At 42.8% G+C, this 20,285-nt stretch overlaps 1 pseudogene; it reads right to left on the bottom strand.

Annotated features, from left to right (window-relative positions):
• Positions 1–5,304: 5,304 nt before the first annotated feature.
• On the bottom strand, positions 5,305–11,192 carry LOC115102717 (dual specificity mitogen-activated protein kinase kinase 2-like; annotated as a pseudogene).
• Positions 11,193–20,285: the final 9,093 nt, after the last annotated feature.

The following is a 20,285-nucleotide window of genomic DNA, read 5'->3' as shown; positions in this document are numbered from 1 at the left end:
GGCAGGGAAACTGTATGGGCAGCAACATATGCCATGTGTTATAGAGAAAGGGAAAGGAGTGCATATAACAGGAAAATGTGTTATTACTGTTCTATTACACTGTGATTAGTTAGTATAGACAGACACCTTTTCTCCATTTGGGAGGAGGATGATACATTTGTTTGACTGACAAGATTTAGATTATTGTATTTGAAGTGCATCTCATTTCCTATTTCTTAGGTTTTTGGACCCCGTTTGTATCGTTGAGACATGTGTCACTATAAGCCCACTATGGTAAGCCCACTATGGTAAGCCCACTATGGCAAGCCCACCAATGGTGTTAGCCGTTGGCTTAAATCCAAAATCCCTGTCAACATTATTTGTGTCCATCAGTAGTATAATGAAATGGAAGTTTGGATGATTGTAGCGTTCCCTCCACAGGGGCAAGTAGTCTGTTATGAATTGTCTGAATGCACCAAGGCTTCATCAGTTGAGGGGGGTCGGGCACTGAGTAACAGCTGGGTCTGACATGAAGTGTGTATTGTATAAAGGAGTGTGTGTGTGTGTGTGTGTGTGTGTGTGTGTGTGTGTGTGTGTGTGTGTGTGTGTGTGTGTGTGTGTGTGTGTGTGTGTGTGTGTGTGTGTGAGAGAGAGAAAAGGGCAAAAGAGCTCCTGGTTTTCCGCTATGGTTTTGTAGAGGGAATGGCAAGTAATACAGACTCTGGACCTGGTTCTCGTGAGACAGGTATTTCAGTGGTAAAATAAACAAGCACAGCATGTGTCTGTGGCTCATGTTAGTTTTTGTGTGTTTGTGTATGTGTGTGTGTTGATGTGTTTCAAAAGAAAGAAAAAAAAATTCAGTGGTATTGAGTTGAGCTACATCTGCCCCAGCCTTCACAAGAGTACAGAGCGCACCACATGTGTGGCTTCACAAACCAAGGGTGAGATGTTCACTTCGTTTCCTGACCTGCTCTTTCCTCCCTCACCTCGTTTCTACTATTCTGCTGTTGTAATGATTTTTAATGCCGATTCGAAGTTGATGTCATTGCTGTCATACATTTGTATCTACGTTGTGTTTTTTCCTCCCCTCTCAGCTATGAGCAGTTTATGATAAAAGGTTACTATGTCCTAGATTTACTAGGCTTTTTTGCACCTGTGGAAAGGTCTTACCACTTCTTCTGTAAAAGCGTGAAATTCTGTTTTATATAGGTATTGCCATCTTTGCACTGTAGCATTGTACGGTGGTGTGGTTTACCTATAGGCCTACGCAAAGTATGAAAAGCTATTTTAAGCGTGGAACCCCATCCTCCTAACCCTAAAGCACCCTCTCTTCCACCCACGCTTTCCTGGGCTCCCTCTCTCTACAGTTGTACAGCTCCCCTTTCTTAGCAGGTAGGCCCTGTGCAGCCACCCACGCATCAGGTACAGTGTGCAAAACCTGGGGCTTCCTGTTATGACTATGGTTTCCTGTTTCCTGTAACAAATGCAACAAACTCAATAGTGCAGATCTGGGACCAGCTTGCCATAATTACTGCCCAAATAAATTATTACAAGAAAAAAACATAAAACTGATCTTAGATCAGTGGAGAAGGGCAACTTAATTCTAAAGCAACAAAATTATCTCTGTGGCGATGTTTGGAAAGAGGTGTTGTTGCCATAATATGCAAGCGAACGATAGAGAGATAGAAAGAGATGAAGATGGGTGGGGGTTGAAGGCTATGTAAGGAGAGAGAGTGAGGGGGGGGGATTAGGGGTGCCAAGGGAGCACTGAAGCAACAATAACAGCAGTGTGTCTGCCCGTGGGTGAAGTTACTGCTTGCCAAAAATATAAAATAACATCCTTCGTGCTCAATGACACATATGCTGCCATTGCAACCCCCCCCCGCCAGGCTACCTCTTGCTCTTTTTCTCTCCATACTGCTCTCTTTTTCTCTCCCTCTCTAGCTCAACGGGGGTCATAAGAATCACCGTTAACCAGCATGCATCTCTCTTGCTCCCCGTAGCGGGTCTGGCTTGTACCATGCTGTGTGTTTGGTGATGATGTACGTTAATCACTGTTTAACAACAACCACACCCTTCACTCTCTGACAGAGACAACATTCTGTCATGACAATAGACAAAAGCATTAATCTATTTTTCATTTATCCATCTAAGCATTCATGCATAGGCCTATTCACCCTCTAATGGTGGACCCCCATTACCCTTTCCTGTTTTCACAGAACGTGATTAGAGGTGCAATATACCTCTCTCTACTCTTCTCTGTCTCTCTTTTCCACTTGCTTTTTCCTCATCTTCTCCTCCCCCTTTCTTGCAGATTGGAATTCATTAGCAATCAAAGAGCTACTGACGAACGCAGGATCTTAATTACCCTCTAATTTGCATATTTGCATATTAATGACTGCAGACTTTGCTGTTTTACTGCCGCAGTGGCTTAGAGCAACCCACCCCCCCATCTCCCTCATAGCCCCCCTCCTCTCTAAGTTCTAGAATTACCCCCACCACACAAACGTGTGCACACACACACAGACTTATATACAAAAACCTGCACATACTCTGCTAGAATCTGAGCTCTTTAAGCTTTAGACTTATCCCCAACACACTCATACACACACACGCTCAAGCGTGAGTGTACACACAAAACCTACACAGTCAACATCCTTAGCACATAGGTAAGATCGGCTGTGGGGAATCTGTTTACTCTACTGAAGTGGCCTTTGAAGGGATATGATACAATTGTTTTTAGACACTAATCTAAGGTCAGGTTTGCTGTTTTCCCTCTTGGTAAGCTGGTCCTAGATCTGTGCTTGAGGGCAACTTCTACCCTGAGCGTCTCTGAATTGCTATACTTCCCCCTAGTGGTATCATGAGTGTTTTACCACAATGTAGCAAACCGTTGCAAAAATATTGCTACCGAAACAAGAGTTTATTTTACAGATTCAGGTAGGTCCCTCCCCATTTCATTCCTAGTGAATACACCCCAGGATACCGGTAGTTCATGTCATGCCATGAAAGAAAATCCCTTTAGAATTTGCTTTCAATAGTTTTATAGAAAATAAGGAGATTGTGTTCCGTTGTGACAATACATATCATTTATTGACAATTATGGCATGAAAACATTTTGATGTTTTTGACATGGTACAAAACATCCATAGTTTTAAACCATTGTTGAGAAGAAATACACAAAGAGAAGCAAAGAAATCAGTGAAAGGCCCTCGACCACCCCAGGACACAGAAACACACTTATTTTATGGCAGATCCATGCCCTGCTGTATACTAAGTGTACAAAACATGAAGAACTCATGCTCTTTCCATGACAGACTGACCAGGTGAATCCAGGTGAAAGCTATGATCCCTTACTGATGTCACTTGTTAAATCCACTTTAATCCGTGTAGATGACGTTTCAAGTACCTTGGTGTTCACATCACCAATAAACTATCATGGTCCAAACTCACCAAGAAAGTAATGAAGAGAGCACGACAACGCCTTTTCCCCCTCAGGAGATTTGGCATAGGTCCCGCGATCCTAAAAAAGTTATACTGCTGCACCATCGAGAGCTTCCTGACCGCTTGCAACACCGCCTGGTATGGCAACTGCTTGGCAACTGACTGTAAGGCGCTATAGAGGGTAGTGCATACAGCCCAGTACATCACTGGGTTCCTGCCTCCAGGACCTATATATACACTAATCGATGTCAGAGGAAGGCCCAAAAATTGTCAAAGACTCCAGTCATCCAAGTCATAGACTGTGCTCTCTGCTACCACATGGCAAGCGGTACCGGAGCACCAAGTCTAGGTCCAAAAGTCTCCTTAACAGCTTCAACTCCCAAGCCATAAGACTGCTGAACAATTAATCAAATGGCCACCCGGATTATTTGCATTGACACCCCCCACCTTTGTTTTTACAACTGCTGCCACTCACTGTTTATTATCTATGCATAGTCACTTTACCCCTACCTACATGTACAAATTACTTTGACTAAGCTGTACACCCACACATTGACTCGGTACCGGTACCCCCTGTATATAGCCTCATTGTTATTTTGTATCATTTTTTAAATTTAATTAACTTTATTTATTCAGCGCATGTGACAAATACAATTTGATTGTTTTGAAGGGGAGGTGACAGGTTTAAAGAAGTATTTTTAAACCTTGAGACAATTGAGACATGGATAGTGTATGTGTGGCATTCAGAGTGTGAATGGTAATGACAAAAGGTTTGAGAGCCTTTGAACGGGGTATGGTAATAAGTGCCAGATGCACCGGTTTGTGTTAAGAACTGCAACGTTGCTGGGTTTTTCACACTCAGTTTGTTTATCAAGAATGGTCCACCACCCAAACATGGGCCAGCATCCTTGTAGAGACCATGCCACAATGAATTGAGGCTGTTCTGAAGGCAAAAGGGGGTGCAACTCAATATTAGGAAGGTGTTCTTAATGTTTTGTACACTTAAGTGTATATTACGACAGTGTTTCCCAACTCCAGTAAGAGTACCCACAACCCTCAATGAGTTGAATCAGGTGAGTTTGTCCGGGGCTACAACAAACATGTGTACAACATGTGTACTGTTGGGGGTACTTGAGGACAGGACATGGGAAACACTATGAGATATAAATGACTCTGGTTAAGGTGTGCTCATCTCCCAACACTGGTCAGGCATGCATCTCTCCTACAGCCAAAGGGATGGAGGGAGCCTGGCCAGGACACAGACACTAGGGCTGCATCTCAATAGTCTAATGGCATCCTCTTCTAGTATAATTTCCTTTAACTTCACTAATGTGAAATAATTGGACAGGATGCCATCCCACATCTCATTGACACACTCAAACTGCCAAAAGAGAAAAATAAAAACTGATGTACAGTATGCATATAAGCTTAACATATCTGAATATCAGAGGAGGCTGGTTGGAGGAGCTTTAGGACGGGCTCATTGTATTGGCTGGTATTAAATAAATGGAACGGAGTCAAACATGTGGTTTCCATATGTTTATTACCGTTCCATGTATTCCATTCCAGACGTTACAATGAGCCGATACTCCTATAGCTCCCCCCACCAGCCTCTGTTGAATATGCATACACAGAGATGTGAAGAAATACAATGTACATGTATGTCAATACATATGAGTAACTCCTAATCATGATCGTAACAATACCTATGGCCTGGCAAAAAAGACCAATATACACTGCAGCGGTGGCCCATGTTTGGGTTATTGCTCGTACAGAGTGATTGATAAATGTAACTGAAAAGCAAAATAAGATGATCTTGGGAAAATAGATGAAGTGCAGTTGTGTTTACATACTCAGGAAGCTGAAATAGGTCTCGCTTAGTTTGTGATGTCAAGTATCCCGATTTCTTTATTTCTAAAACAAGGCGTATATTTCTGCGTAACCTCTGTTCAAATGGTTCTGGTGTTACAGCAATGCAAAATAGTGCCTTCAGAAAGAACCCACACCCCTTGACTTTTTCCAGTGGGATTAAAATAGATTTGTCATTGAGCTACACAAAACACTGTCAAAGTGGAAGAAATGCATTTTGTTTTGTTGTTGAGTATTCAACCCAGAGTCAATACATGTTAGTCACCTTTGGCAGCATTTACAGCTGTGAGTCTTTCTGGGTAAGTCTAAGAGCTTTGCCACCTGGATTGTACAATACTTTCCCATTAATTAAAAAAAGTGGGTTAATCACCACGAGACAGCCATTTAAGTCTTGCCATAGAGTTAAGATTAGTCAAGTCAAAACTAGGACACCCAGGAACATTCAATGTCATCTTGGTATGCAGCTCCAGTGTAGATTTTGCCGTGTTTTAGGTTACTGTCCTGCTGAAAGGTGAATTTGTCTCCCAATGTCTTTTTGAAAGCAGACCAGGGTTTCCTTTAGGATTTGTACGTGCTTAACTATAGTCTGTTTCTTTTTTGCCTAAATATATATTTAAAAAAAAAAATAAGGCCTTGCCGACAACAAGCAGCCACCACCATGCTTGAAAATGTGAAGTGGCACTGTGGTTTCCCCCAAACATAACACTTTGTACTCAACAAAAAGTACATTCTTTGCCACTTTGGCAATATTACTTTAGTGCCTCACTGATAATAGGATGCATGTTTGGAATATTTAATTCTGTAGAGGCTTCTCGCATTTATGTTAATCTCAGTTCTTTGATCGTCATTTAAAAATTTAAAAAAACACCATTGGCAAGGGTGTAACACTTGAGTCAAGACATTTCAGCTTTTCATTTAATACATTGAGAAACAACTCCACTGACATTATGGGGTATTGTGTGACAAGTGACAAAATCTCAATTTTATTTTAATTCAGGGATGTGAATATTTTCTGAAGGCACTGTAGATAAATGTCAAAACTTGGTGCCAACTGTAGATTGTGAGTTAAGAGTTCACCGCATGGGTTTATCTAAAGCCTCTACCTTTGACCAGGCCCATTTTACACCTTAGGTCTGCTCGTCCAGGGTAATGAAGCTCCCTGATGCCACACTGTTGATACTGCAGACAGCCAGACCGCTTTGACGGTCTGATAGGGGAATCTGACAGTGAGGGGTTGCCCTAACCACACCATTGAAGCAATGTTGATTACGGTTGAAACTGTGGGCTTGTTTCTGACAGGCCAGTTCATACCAGGATCACCTGAGAGGAAAGGTGGCTGACAAGGAAAGTGTGTTTGTATACATGTGGTTGGAGGCTGCTTGCGTCCACAGGCCACTGCATGAGTGTCTAGTCTGCAGTGCATGTGGGAGTGCTGGGTTGGTTCAGCCCCATGGTTTTACAGAGCCAGCAAGCAAAGTCCACCTCCTCTACCTCAGAGCGCTTGATAAACACGTGGTTCTGAAACAGAGATCATTGGCTCAGTACAAAACTACATCTGTGCATCAGCATGTCAATAAAATCTGTCCAATTTCCCAGGTTATTATAAGTCAGGCAGTTGATAAGCACAAAACTCACCATCAGCATCTTCAGGTCAGCCCGGTCTTTTGGGTTCTTCATAAGACTGAAGCACAAGAAAATCATAGTAGTCAGATCTAACAAAGCAGTTAGATCTAATGACTAATGCTGAGGACCACTTTGGAAACAAGTGTGACATTACTCGTACCCATATACACCAGTTGAAAATTGCAGATTTGGGCCCTGATGTGCACCTAAAATTGGAAGTGGCTACACAGGAAAATGCTATAAATGACAGAGCTCAGGCTCTGCACTTCAGTGCTGTAGGGGTTTGGCTGACAGCCTTTATGAACTTGAGCACCGCACGCGACAAGGAGTCGCCCCCATCCCTCCCACTAATTGGGCAACTTTTCAACAATGCTTTGTTGTCCGAGTGAGGGAAATGCTGTAAATTAGGACTATTTTGAAAGATAAGACATTGAGGATTACCATCTTTGATGTCATGCAAGCAGGCCAAACACCCCTAAGTCCAAATGTGCACTTCCCATTTATTCCCGTATCAAACTCATGTCATATACAGTATCAACGTTTAATGACCATCTTTGATATACAGTGGTAAGATGAGCGTCATTACCCAGGGTGGTTCTGAATAGAATGAGCCTGTTAGTTGTAGAGAACTCATTGCGGAACACGCACGCATGACTGTTAAGCGCACCAAAATTACCATTGGTGCCGCAATTGCCTTGCGAAAGCCTAAAACTGTATTTTATAACTTAACTGCGCACACACTTTAGGTTTGTGGCTACTTGAACACCAGTTAGTCCTCTTTCAAACCCTTGCAAAATATATCTAGTTCATACATGTTGAATCTACCCCGCATATTGTTATATTACTGAATGTATCCAGAGTATTTTCAGACTTATCAGCAAATCTGCCGAAAAGTACAATAAAAGGTCAAATGCAAAATCAAAGTGTATTGTTTGGACTCAGTCTTGTCAGGTGAACCTTTGTGTCCTCAACTTATCTAATAACGGTCCAATACTCTCCACTGTTCCCTTTTAATTGCTACCATGCTTATGCATTTCATATTTCTGTAACAAACATTTCAATTTAGCCCCATCCAAATAGGCCAATTCCCTCGTGTAAAGGGTTAAGCGCCATCCTCTGGGAATTTATTGCATCTCGTTGTATACGTTTTTACCCAAATAAATGCATTTCAATAAATCAAGACATTGTATTCTTTAAATCATTCAGACTGAGGGAGACTCACCATCTAGTCAAAGTCATGGAAATCAGAAGTGAAAACTCCATGGGGCAGTTTGGGGGGAGGCTGGAACAAGATTAACAGAATAAAAACAGCCCATCTATACACTATGCCTTGGATATAGAGTCGGTCATATCTTATTACAATAATTTGTATTCTATGGCCATGAGGGGGTGGTCTCCTCAGCAATGCTCACCTCGTTGACAATGTAGTTCAGCAGCTCAAAGATGGCCATCACAGGCCCAACGCTTGCAAGACAGTGAAACAGAGATCAATTGTACAAATAACTTCATTCTAACCATCTGGAGGAGAAACTGTTCTCACTGCTGGCAGGTCTGCCCCCGGGGGTTCCGGGTGAGGTGCTGCTGTGCATGTCTCCCTCGGACCCATCCATGATGGGCCGTCCGAAGATAGTCTCCAACTCCTTGGCGTCAGGAGGGGGTATCGGCCGATAGATAGCTCCACCAGAGACAGGCCCATACTCCACACGTCAGACTGAACAGAGTAGTGGGTGCCCTGCAATCGCTCCGGCTGTTGGTTAGAGACAGATAAATGGATTACACAGAGGCTTACATGCACACAGAGAGAGGTGTACACAGAGAGGAGGTGTACACACAAACATGTAGGAGCGTGTTCCCACGAAGGAGTTTGCCATGGAGTCTATGAGCTGTCCACTCACACCAAAGTCACACAGCTTGATCTCCCCACGAGAGTTCACCAGGATATTAGAGGGCTTCACATCTGGGGGACGGATGGGATTTCAGTGAGTGTGGGCAACTACATACAAGACAGATCTAACGACAACTATACAGTAGTAAGTAAAACAAATCAACGTGTACCTCTGTGCATGATCTAGTGTTTTTCTCGTAGATAGGCTAACCATCTGAGAACCTGTGACAAAACGTTTTGGGGTAAGTCTCAAAAATACATAAAATATAAAAGGCAATGGAAAGCTAGCCATCTGACTGGCACCATCTTTAGGCTATGTAGCTGGTACTCACAGCAATGCTGACTTTCCCTAGGATCTCCTCAGGGATCCTCTTGGCCTCCTTCAGCACCTGGTCCAGGGAGCCCCCATCCTGTAGGGAGAGAGGAGAGCCACTCACAACCACCGCACTGCCATACGGCAGCAGTAGGGCAAGGTCCGAGTACCTGCATTACATTTGCAACTTCACCATCTCCCCCTACTCCGCAAAATATTTCCCTTGCTCTTGAAAGGCACTCAACCTCCCCCTCCCTCACCATGTGTTCCATGCAGATGCTGATTTCTCCGTCGCTGTAGAAGGCCCCGTAGAAACTAACTATGTAGGGCGAGTTACACTCATGTAGCAACTGAGGGAGACAGAGCAGGTGGGGGAGGGGGGGGGTTTACAAACAGGGGAATAGCCTTATTTAGCTCAGATTTGACTAAATTATTGATACATCCCTAACAGTGAATTAAACCTTTAACATTGTTGAGTACTACATTTGTAGATTTTAAGTTAAATCACAACAAAAGCAGCACCTGTAGCTCTCTGATGATCTGGTTTCTGATGGCTGGCTTGATCTCCAGATGGATCAGCTAAGGAGAGGGAGGAGGAATGAATACAATACAAAATCTAAACAGCTGTGTCTCATGACTAGTAGCCAATGCTGGTTGAGTCAAAATGGCCATCTAATTGTTTTATTGTAACAGTGTTGCTTCAGTCCCAACCTGGGCCAAGGAGACCTGAGCCAGTCTCAAGTGCAACTCCATGGTAACAGAGTTATGCCACCAGTCACCCAAGAAGCATCATTACCCATTGCTCCACATAAGCCGCAGCCCTTGCTGAGCAAGGGAAACTACTTCAAAGTCTGAGCGAGCATGAAACACCAACTAGCCAGCCATTTCGCACTTGTTACACTAGCATGACAGATGTCCAGTCTGAAAAATAAATAAAATAACCAACCCCTATACTCTAAATACATAAGGATCAGACGGGTGTAAGCAATATGATAAGCTACAGGCAATTTCCATGGAGACTCATTCACTTTATTCCAAACAAATCATTGATTTCAGTTGAACAAAACCTTAGAACATAACGCACAAGGACAACTATAACAAAAACATTTACTGGACATGCAGTTTGGTAACATAATTACTGCCAAAGTTTAAAACTGAGGTAGCTTTTACAGTAATTCCATTACCAAACTTTGCATCTGTACAGTTCAGTAAATTTGTTACAGTAGTCCTTGTGCATAGAGTTGTATGGTTTGTTAAACTTTGAAATCAATTTTAAACTGAAAAATCAGTCTCAGGTGCAACTCCATGGTAACCGAGTTTGCCATCTAAACCACTGGTTGTCCAAGTGGACTTCCCCTCAATCTGATAACATTCTTAGATCTGGAAGGATGTCACACTTGGTCCCATTCAGACAATTGTGAACTCAGTGGGTTGCTTATTTTGTGTGTGCAGCGAGTACACGCCAAAGGAACTCCGAACACTCAAAAGTGCCCCTGAAGCAATCCAAAACTGACACCATCTCAAGAGGTGGTCTGAGTTCAGGTCACTTGAATTCCATAGTTCAGTTCCATTTTTTTAGGGCAATGTGAACAAAGCTCCCCAGGTTCTTTTGTAATTATTCCCACAGCACATACTGGCAACGGCATTGACACCACTCACTTTTCTGGCCATGACCAGGCCCGAGGGGTTGTGGCACACCTTGTGGACCACGCCTCCATTGCCAACGCCCAGCTCACAGATGCGGTGGAAGTCATCGTCTTTCAGCTCGCCCGCTTTGACTTTCTGGGTAAGGAAAGCCTCCAAGCGCTTTTTCTGCTGCTCAGCTATATCCAACTCTTCCAGCTTCTTCTGTAGGGCCTCCAGGTTAGCCCTGAGAGGGAGGGATGGAGGATGAGTTAGCTCACGGTTAAGACTTTGAAAGTAGAGGGGGACTTGAAGTGTATCTGTTGAACAGTAGCCAGCTGGCTAAGCAATTACACTTACTCTGAGGCAGCAGTGATGGTCGTAGAGGTGGACGAATCCTCCCTCACCACCAGTGGGAGTGATGTTTAGGGGCACTGGTCATCTTTTGGGGGCCATGTTTGAGAATAATTTGATCGCTAAATAAAGCTTCTCCTAAACAGCGTAAAGCTTATTGATCCCAAATTGCCATCTGATGATCAAACAATCCAAAAATCCACCTGACTGCCTAGCTATCAAACTAGCCTGTGAATCTATCAAATCAAAACAGGTGACAAGGTGGTTAGCTAGCTAAGCTGTCTGTTATCTGGTCTAATTCACCAAGCTAATTTGTTAACTTTAAAATGGCTGGATAAATGAGCTAATTGGCATACAGGCACTAGCTAGCAATCAACTGGCTAGCAAGCTAACATTATGGTAACAAAGCAATAACTATTAAGACAAGTAACGTTAGCTAACTTCTAAATAATTCTCCAAGTCGGGGGTAAAAAGAAAAACCAAGACCAACGTTAGCTAGCAATACAAGCTTAAATGTATTGGGACCACATGCACATGTTCATACCAAATGCCTTTAGCTAACGTTAGCTAACTAGCCAACAACACTCACTGTGGTCCTCGCCAAAACAGTCTAAGCCTAACAGAACGTCAGGACCGTAGGAATCAATAAATGAATCCGTTCCTGCCGGGTTTTCGGTACACAGAATGGGGGCGTGGCTAAATTTGGCCAGGTCCCATTAAGGAGGTAACTACAATTATCACTTAACCTGCTCAAAAGTCTAAAAAGTAGCCGTTACTACATTTATACAATAAACACTTTCTACTTAACGTTATCGCGCCAATTAAGGATTATGTAATGACGTTAGAAGCAAAATTCGGTTACAAACACTTCATGCAAACTCTGACAAAAGATTGGAATATGTTGCAAGAGAACATAATTCGCCCTTAAAGGCACAATGGGTTATGGTATATGGCCATGTACTCTTACGTATGATGTAACAGTACCTGGATACAGCTGTTTGCCGTGGTTTATCGGCCACATAACAAACCATGGGGTGGGTGCCTTGCTGTTCAGTGGCGACCCGTCATTCAGGGCAGGTGAGGCAGTGTCACAAACAAGGTAAAAAAATATGACTTAATAAAGCCTCCTTACAAACAGGAAGGCAGCGCCAAAATGAAGGCATTTCAGCCTAGCTCAATGCTTTCTGTTGAGGGGCAGCCAGAGGAAAACAGTAGGGGTTGGTAATGTTCTCACACATGGGGACACTACATCACTGCCAAATCTAAGAGTAGAACTCAAATTCAAGCCCCTTGGGTGCTGCCATAGAGTTACATTAAAAGGTGCCCATCCAAGGCTCAATGTCATTGGCCACGAAAAAATATCTACAGTAGCTTTGATCGATCATGTCAAAGTCTTAGCTAGCAGTCATGAATCAAGTCGACAGCCTACTGACAAATATTTTAATCCTCATAAGAGAAAATAAATAGATAACATGTCGGTGCTCAGCTAAAACAATTACGCAATTTGGTAATTGCATATTCAACAATGGAATCAGTGTTTAACTGCAAGCAATGCAAAGCAATGACCAGCTTGCTATTCAGTGGAGAGTATGGTCCCAATTCTCAGTTTAAGGTTCTTTTCCAAGATTAAAATTATAAACATTGGCCATGCTGTCAATCCAGCATGATTTCTGCCGTGGTCAAACCTGTTCTCAGAGCTGGGAAATCTGACTTGTGAGTTCAAGACAACTGGGTGAATTTTTTTTTTTTTAAAGAGCTCCGACTGGGGAAATATGTTTTGCAAGTCATATAATAAAATAAGTAGAAGCTACAGTCTCTTCCTTTCATTAGAATTTCCACGACAGGACTACAAAGGGATACCCAGCCGTGAGCTGCCCAGTGACACGAGCCTACCAGTCGAGCTAAATGCCTTCTATGCTCGTGTTGAGGCAAGCAACACTGAAGCACGCATGAGAGTACCAGCTGTTCCGGACAACTGTGATTAACGCTCTCTGTAGCAGATGTGTGCAAGACCGTTAATCTGTCTGGCCCTGCGGCCTTGTGAATGTTACCAGGACGTGTACTAGGAGCATGCTAGGACCAACTGGCAAGTGTCTTCACTGACATTTTCAACCTCTACCTGACAGAGTCTATAATGCCTACGCTTAAAGTAGACGACCATAGTCTGTGCCCAAGAAAGCAAAGGTAACCTACCTAAAATGACAGCTGCACCGTAGCACTCAAGTCTGTAGCCATGAAGTGCTTTGAAAGGTGATTCATGGCTCACAGCAACACAAATTCACATACGGCCCCAACAATCTCAATTACACTGCCCTTTCCCACCTGGACAAAAGGAACACCTACACTACCATTCAAAAGTTTGGGGTCAATTAGAAATGTCATTGTTTAAAAATAAAATAAAAACACATCCGACAATTGATATCAAATTAATCAGAAATACAGTGTAGACATTGTTAATGTTGTAAATGACTACTGGAGCTGGAAACACCACTTTTTTTTAATGGCATATCTACATAGGATTGATGGTTGCAGATAATGGGCCTGTGTTCAAATGGCACATTGTGTTAGCTAATCAAAGTTTATCATTTAAAAAAAGGCTAATTGAGCATTATAAAGTCCTTTTGCAATTATGTTAGCATAGCTGAAAACTGTTGACGCAATAAAACTGGCCTTCTTTAGACTAGTTGAGTATCTGGAGCATTGAAATTTATGAGTTTGATTACAGGCTCAAAATGTCCAGAAACAAAATAACCTTCTTCTGAAAACAGTCTATTCTTGTTCTGAGAATTGATGCTATTCCATGCAAGAAATTGAATCTCATTCAACACTGTGTACTACTCCCTTCAGAGACCATCACCAACTGGCTCTAGTGAGGATAGGAGTGGGAGGCCCCGGTGCACAACTGAGCAAGACAAGTACATTAGTATGTCTAGTTTGAGAAACAGACACCAAGTCCTCAATTGGCAAGTTCATTAAGTAGTACCCGCAAAACACCAGTCTCAACGTCAACAGGCGACTCTGGAATGCTGGCCTTCTAGGCAGAGTTGCAAAGATAAAGCCATCTCAGACTGAAGCCATCTCATACACTAGCATATGGTCTCACAAGGGGCCTGAGGATCTCATCCCGGTACCTAATGGCATTCAGGCTACCTCTGGCGAGCACATGGAGGGCTGTGCGGCCCCACAAATAAATGCCACCCCACACCATGACTGACCCACTGCCAAACCGGTCATGCTGGAGGATGTTGCAGGCAGCAGAACGTTCTCCACGGCATCTCCAGACTGTCACATCTGTCACGTGCTCAGTGTGAACCTGCTTTCATCTGTGAAGAGCACAGGGCGCCAGTGGCGAATTTGCCAATTTTGGGTTTCTCTGGCAAATGCCAAACATCCTGCACAGTGTTGGGCTGTAAGCACAACCCCCACCTGTGGACGTCGGGCCCTCATACCACCCTCATGGAGTCTGTTTGACCGTTTGAGCAGACATTTGTGGCCTGCTGGAGGTCATTTTGCAGGGCTCTGGCAGTGCTCCTCCTGCTCCTCTTTGCACAAAGGCGGAGGTAGCGGTCCGGCTGCTGGGTTGTTGCCTTCCTACTGCCTCCTCCACGTCTCCTGATGTACTGGCCTGTCTCCTGGTAGCGCCTCCATGCTCTGGACACTACGCTGATAGACACAGCAAACCTTGCCACAGCTTGCATTGATGTGCCATCCTGGATGAGCTGCACTACCTCAGCCACTTGTGTGGGTTGTAGACTCAGTCTCATGCTACCACTAGAGTGAAAGCACCGCCAGCATTCAAAAGTGACCAAAACATCAGCCAGGAAGTATAGGAACTGAGAAGTGGTCTGGTCACCACCTGCAGAACCACTCCTTTATTGGGAGTGTCTTTGTAATTGCCTATAATTTCCACCTGTTGTCTATTCCAATTGCACAACAGCATGTGAAATGTATTGTCAGTGTTGCTTCCTCAGTGGACAGTTTGATTTCACAGAAGTGTGATTGACTTAGAGTTACAGTGTTGCTTAAGTGTTCCCTTTATTTTTTTGAGCAGTGTATATATAAAAAAATATTAAGATATGCAAGACAGACACTGGACAGAGGAAGACTGGGAAAAAAGTAAACATTTGTGAAACGCAGAAAAAACGAGTGCTTGACGCCATCTGTCAAGCATGGCGGCGGCAATGCGATGGTCTGGGGGGTGCTTTGGTGGTGGTAAAGTGGGAGAGTTGTACAGGGTAAAAGGGATCTAGGAGGAAGGTTACCGCCATACCCTATAGACGTCGCTTAATTGGAGCCAAGTTCGCCCTACAACAGGACAATGAGCCAAAGCACAGCGCCAAACTATGCAAGAATTATTTAGGGAAGAAGCAGTCCGCTTGTATTCATCTATAATGGAGTGGATAGCAGTCACCGGATTTATATTTATAACCGTGCCAATGTGTGGACTATATTTCCAGCTGCACCGTTGATACCATCTTCACTGGCTGCGTCGCTGCCTGGTACAGCAACTGCAAGGCACCCGGCAGCAAGACACTACAGAGGGTGGTGAGTATGGCCCTGTACATCACTGGAACTGAGCTCCCTGCCATCCAGGACCTCTATACCAGGCAGTGTCAGAGGAAGGCCCCAAAAATTAAGGACTCCAACTACCCAAGCCATACTGTTCTCTGCTACCGCATGGCAAGCGGTACAGCAAGTCTGGAACCAACAGGACCCTGAACTGCTTCTACCGCAAGCCGTAAGACAAAATAGCTACTTGCATTGACCCTTTTTAGCACTGACTCGCCACTCATACAGTACGCCCATAAACACGCTACTACCTAGCATCTATCCTGTTGCCTAGTCACTTCACCTATGCGTACATAGCTACCTCAATTACTTTATCCCTCCACTCAGTACTCCCGCTATTTTTAGTTATCCACTATCCATTCCTCGTGTCGCCATTTGATTTTTAAAATCTTTATATTTAACTTTGTTAGAAGAGGACCTGTAAGTAAATGTTTCACTGTTTATCTACACCTGTTTACAGTGCACCAAATGGTGGGTTGGACCTAAATTTATATGCACAGAAAGCCACATTGAGTTTATCTACAAAGCCCTTTTGGTTAACCACCCTCTATAGTCTCCACCACCAGCAGTTCCCAGTCTGCTGGGTGGTTGATACTGTGAATGTCCTGGGGACTTTAAGTATTAGGCAAGACTGCCCCTCTTGTGCACCAGAGACATGGAATAGTCTACAATCCATGCTTCATCCTAGATATGTTAATGCAACTGAATGAATTTAAAATATTGACGGGAGACTTTGTAAATGCTTAAAAAAATCTATTTTTTTTAAAAAGTAGGCTGGATCAAGTTGACCGTTTCAATTCTGTACAGTATTAAAATGTTGCTGCCTTCTTGGCCAAGTCTACCTCGAAAAAGAGACTGGGTCTCAATGGGCTTTGTGGTAAATAAAAATGTGACAAATAAGATTTGATTGGAGGTACAACTAAAATGACAGCGGCAGTGTTCCTCTGCCCAAGTGTTGCTTACCCATGCTTATTTTTATTTAGTCACATGTTTACAAATGTAGTTGCAGTGTACAGTGCCCTCCATAATTATTGAGACAGTGAAGCACTTCCTTTTGCTATATAATCCAAACTATGACTGAGGTTGAAGTGCAGACTCAGCTTTAATTCACCATGTCAGGTCAACAGTTTAGAAATTACAACACTTCGTACATTTTAGGGGAGCAAAAGTATTGGGACAAATTCACATGTATTAAAGTATTAAAAAGTAAAATATTTGGTCCCCTATGCATAGCAGGCAATGACTACATCAAGCTTGCGACTACACATTTGTTGGATGCATTTGCTGTTTGTTTTGGTTGCATTTCAGATTTTATGCCCAATATTAATCAAATGGTAAATGTATCAGTTGAGTCAATGTCAATAAGAATGTGCATGCTGATAATCTTGAATGAATCGTGAATGGAGAAAGTCAGACGCACAAATATAACCAGTGGCAATTTTAGCATGTAAATCTTGGTGGGGCAAACTCAATTTTCAGATGCATGCCAGCAATAACACAACGCGTAAAATTGCACTATAACAGCGACAACAACCGCTACACCTGGCTACCAGCTGAGCATTGTCTGGTAGAGAAACAGTTCAGTCAGCCTCTTTACTGCCTTTAAAAAAAAAAGAGCCGATATGGCCAACTGACAAATGTGGTTTCTCCTGGCAAATGAGATGAACAAAACTATGGCATAAGGGAGCGATGAGCAGATGAGGCATTCCGATTAGGACATTAACGAGCGACGACAGACGTAGTCAATATAACTGTTCAGCACTTTTTAAATGTACAGCGACAGAATGCAGAACATGGGCTGCTCTTAAAGTAATTTCCCTGTACACCAGGTCAGAACCGTAGGATAAATAAGTGAAAGCGCTTACAATATTAGATGACATTTCTCAAAAACAAGTTCTAGGTAGCGCCACCAAGTCAGAACAATGACGTTACGCAAAATTAAGAAGTGAAAATACACCAAATTATTAGGGTGCGGCACATAGACTACTAACAGTTTACAACACACTTATGTATACTGTAGTTAAGTATTACTATTTATGTAGTAATTTTTTTGGACTCACCTTGGCTTGTGATGCGCGCACTTAAACATGAAGGTGGCGCAGCAGTCCTTGGTCAGCAAATTTTGTCAAAGTCTAAATCCAGAGAATGCCATGGTGGGAACTCAAAACAGCCACGCCATTGAATAGCAGGCTATTTGTTGCTTTGCAATGCTTTCAGTTAGCCACGGATTCCTTCCAAACTCCTCATTGTTGAATTTGCGATGCCTCTTCATATGACAATTAAAAGGATTTGCCAGGAGATTGTCAATATGATTCATGACTGCTAGCAAACATGATCAGTTCAAGCAAAGCTACTGTAGATAAAAAAATCACGTTGTGTGGCCAATGACCAAGCCTTCTTGGAAGCACTTGTAATATAACTATAGCAGGACCCAAAGGGCTGACATTTGGGATGTCTAACCTTACTAAGACTTACATTTAGCGATGACGTAATGTCCATGAGAGCCAATCACGGCGCAATGCTCCTATTTTGCTGGCTCGCTTCACCGAAAGCACCTAGCTAGGCTGAATCACCTGCGTTTGGGAGATGCCTTAATACATGTATTGCAAAAGATGTGGGGCTCTGCCCCACCTGCATTGAATGAGGGGTCTCCTGATCATAAACCCAAGACATGCTAACCTCTCACCATTACAGTAACAGGGGAAGTTATGTTTGTGCATCTAACTCATTTTTCTGGGAAATTATACCACCGAAAAGGGCACTTGAGACTGGTAGGGCAAAGGAGCATGTGCTCTGCAAAGGTCGAGCCCCATCTCAGCTCACTGGTCACGATGGCAACACCCATCCGTAGCACGCGCTCCAGCAGGTGTATCTCATTGAGCATCCCCAAAGCCAACACCTCATTCGGCTGCCTTTCGTTCCAGTACTCTGCTGCCTGTGACTGGAACGATTTGCAAAAATCGCTGAAGTTGGAGACTTTTATCTCCCTCACCAACTTCAAACATCAGCTATCTGAGCAGCTAACCGATCGCTGCAGCTGTACATAATCTATTGGTAAATAGCCCACCCATTTTCACCTACCTCATCCCCACAGTTTTTATTTACCTTTCTGCTCTTTTGCACACAAATATCTCTACCTGTACATGATCATCTGATCATTTATCACTCGTGTTAATCTGCAATATTGTAATTATTCGCCTACCTCCTCATGCCTTTTGCACACATTGTATATAGACTCCCCTTTTTTTCTCTACTGTGTTATTGACTTGTTAATTGTTTACTCCATGTGTAACTATGTGTTGTCTGTTCACTCTGCTATGCTTTATCTTGGCCAGGTCGCAGTTGCAAATGAGAACCTGTTCTCAACTAGCCTACCTGGTTAAATAAAGGTGAAATAAAATAAAATAAATCTGTGAAAGCTTAGTGAAATTCATTTACATGTCCCATCCGTGCTTGGGGATAAAAAATAAAAAAAATCAAATACAGAGGTTTACCCAAGATGCTAGCAGTGTTATTAAAAGTCTTATTGAAACATTTGGCAAAAGTTTTACAAAAACCTCAATAGCCTATCATTTCTGTTCTCAGAGTGTTAATAAAACCTCACAGGAAAACTTAAGGAACCATAGCAAAAACCTATAAATTAATGTTCCCAGAACATTTTCACTTCTGTTCTCAGAATGTTTAAAAAAACATTTCATTTTAACAGTTAGGAAAGGTATGGCTTCATTGCCACAACCAATGTTCCCACAACTTCCAAGGAAACAAGATGTGATAGCTGGATTCTGCCTTTTCAAAATCATATGGCACACGACATTAGTGATATGGCACTAACTGGACAATAAAAATGTCTATAGAAGTTGACCTGCACTTCAAGTTCATGACAACCACTGACAAATATTACAATGACTGTAGATAAATTAGTACCATGGTTCAATGTCCCACTTATGACCTACCATGTGACAATCTGGACTTGACAATCCATGGTGTCCAGAAGCAGAAGACAGGCCACCAGAGAAGAGGCTGATTATACCAAAAAGTACAGCAGGATTGTGGTGTAAACTCCTGAAAACAGAAAGATCAAGTTGGATTACACATGTAGGATCTTACATTTGAGCCAGTTTGCTAGTAGGAAAATAATCCTGCAGAAACAGGAAATGTGAATTATTAGTGCCTTCAAAAAGTATTCATAACCCTTGACTTATTCCACATTGTGCCTTAATTCAAAATGGATTAAATAAACCATTTCTACACACAATACCATACGTGAAAAGATTAGAAATGTATTGACAATGAAATACAGAAATCTAATTTACAAAGTATTCACACCAATGACTTTAAAAGGATTTTAGGTATGCAGGATTTCTCCCATTCATTGCAGAGTCTCAATCTCTGTTAAATTAGATGAGCTAGTGAACAGCCATCTTCAAGTCTTTCCACAGAATTACAATTTTACCTTTATTTAACTAGGCCTAGGAACAGTGGGTGAACTGCCTGTTCAGGGGCAGAACGACAGATTTGTACCTTGTCAGCTCGGGGATCTGAACTCGCAACCTTCCTGTTACTAGTCCAACGCTCTAACCACTAGGCTACCCTGCCGCCCCAATGGAATGGGATTCAAGTCTGGAC

Source organism: Oncorhynchus nerka, linkage group LG20 (assembly GCF_034236695.1).
Source record: "Oncorhynchus nerka isolate Pitt River linkage group LG20, Oner_Uvic_2.0, whole genome shotgun sequence".
Taxonomy (NCBI): Eukaryota; Metazoa; Chordata; class Actinopteri; order Salmoniformes; family Salmonidae; genus Oncorhynchus; species Oncorhynchus nerka.
Note: the sequence above shows the minus strand (reverse complement) of the source record. Positions and strands in the feature narration are given on the sequence as shown.